The sequence below is a fragment of the Microtus ochrogaster genome, chromosome 5 (assembly GCF_000317375.1).
Source record: "Microtus ochrogaster isolate Prairie Vole_2 chromosome 5, MicOch1.0, whole genome shotgun sequence".
NCBI classification, from domain to species: Eukaryota; Metazoa; Chordata; class Mammalia; order Rodentia; family Cricetidae; genus Microtus; species Microtus ochrogaster.
The window spans coordinates 92,800,788-92,802,193 of record NC_022012.1 but is presented as its reverse complement, the minus strand read 5'-3'; the positions used below and the strand labels follow the sequence as shown (position 1 = coordinate 92,802,193).

Below are 1,406 nucleotides of genomic sequence, written 5' to 3'. Positions count from 1 at the left end.
CTCTCTCTCTCTCTCTCTCTCTCTCTCTCTCTCTCTCTCTCTCACACACACACACACACACACACACACACACACACTCCACCTGTGTGCCAGGATGTACATGTGCACTCCCCCCCTCTCTCTCTGTCTCACACACACACACACACACTCACACACACACACAGGCCAAGGGCTCCTCAGATTTAATTATTGTCTTAACCTCATGTCATTCATCACGTCTGATGGCCTGCAGATGTATGTATCTATTTATTTAGAGCCAAGATCCTACTTTGTAGCCCAGTCTGGCCTTAAACTCTTGACCCTCTTTGCCTCAGCGTCCTATGTGCTAGGATTGCACAGGGATGCTGCCATGCTAGGCTATGGTCATATATTTATGTGCATATTTGTCTGCATGTATATATGTGTACCACATGCATGCCTAGTGCCCATGGAAACCAGAAAAGGATGTCAGGTTCCCTAAAAGTAGAGTTACAGATAGTGTGAGCCACCATGTGGATGCTGGGAACTGAACCTGGGTCCTCTGTAAGAGCAGCCAGTGCTCTAACCACTGAGCCATCTCTCCAGCCCCAGTTACATTTCTAAATCAGCATGGGATTTTACTGCACGTATGTACCCAGGATTTATGTGTTTAATGGTCTTTCCTTAACAACTCTTCATGGAATCCTCTCTCCAGCAAACCACTTTGAATAGCTCCACCATGTCTTTTGTGAATTATAGAATAATCCGCTTGAGCACTTCTCTGGGTCGAGGCCTGCAGGAGCATTCCCGTTCTCTCTCCTAAGTGACTGCCCAGCTCCTGGGTCACAGCTTCTCTATTCTACAGAACTAGAAAACCAGTTGTGTTGGCTCTCGGACAGCTCCTTAATCTCAGCCCTTCAGTTTGATGAAACTGATAGGGATCCTGACAGGACATTCCCGTGGCAAACAAGGCTGGCATTGTTCAGATCTGTCCCAGGCAGAGACTCCAAGTGCAGGTAGAAACTGAAGCCAGCACGGAAGAGGCCAGGGCCTCTGGAGGATTGGCCTGCTTTCTCCCCTCCCCCATTACAGATGAACTCATCACCACCCGTCACTGGCCCTCCAGACCGGGTGCCAACACACACACACACACACACACACACACACACACACACACACACACAGAGAGAGAGAGGGGGGGGGAGGGAGGAGTGGGGAGAGAGTGAGAAAAATCTGCCTTTCCTCAAGTCCTCGTTCAAACCTTTGCAAAGGAAGTACACATTCCCAGAGTGTGACAGCTCAGGATGAACCTGGGATGAGACTGGAAAGAAGGCAGAGCATCCAATCTTTGTAACTCCAACTGGTACTGGGCTTCTGACAGTGCCTGGACTCTCCAGCACCTGCTGGTGGGGTGGACAGGACCCAGCTGACTCCACTTCCAACACTGG

At 49.9% G+C, this 1,406-nt stretch overlaps 1 protein-coding gene across 1 annotated transcript in view; it reads right to left on the bottom strand.

Moving 5' to 3' along the window:
* Positions 1-1,406, bottom strand: part of Entpd3 (ectonucleoside triphosphate diphosphohydrolase 3) — a 27,851-nt gene that overhangs the window by 15,724 nt on the left and 10,721 nt on the right. The window lies entirely within an intron of this gene.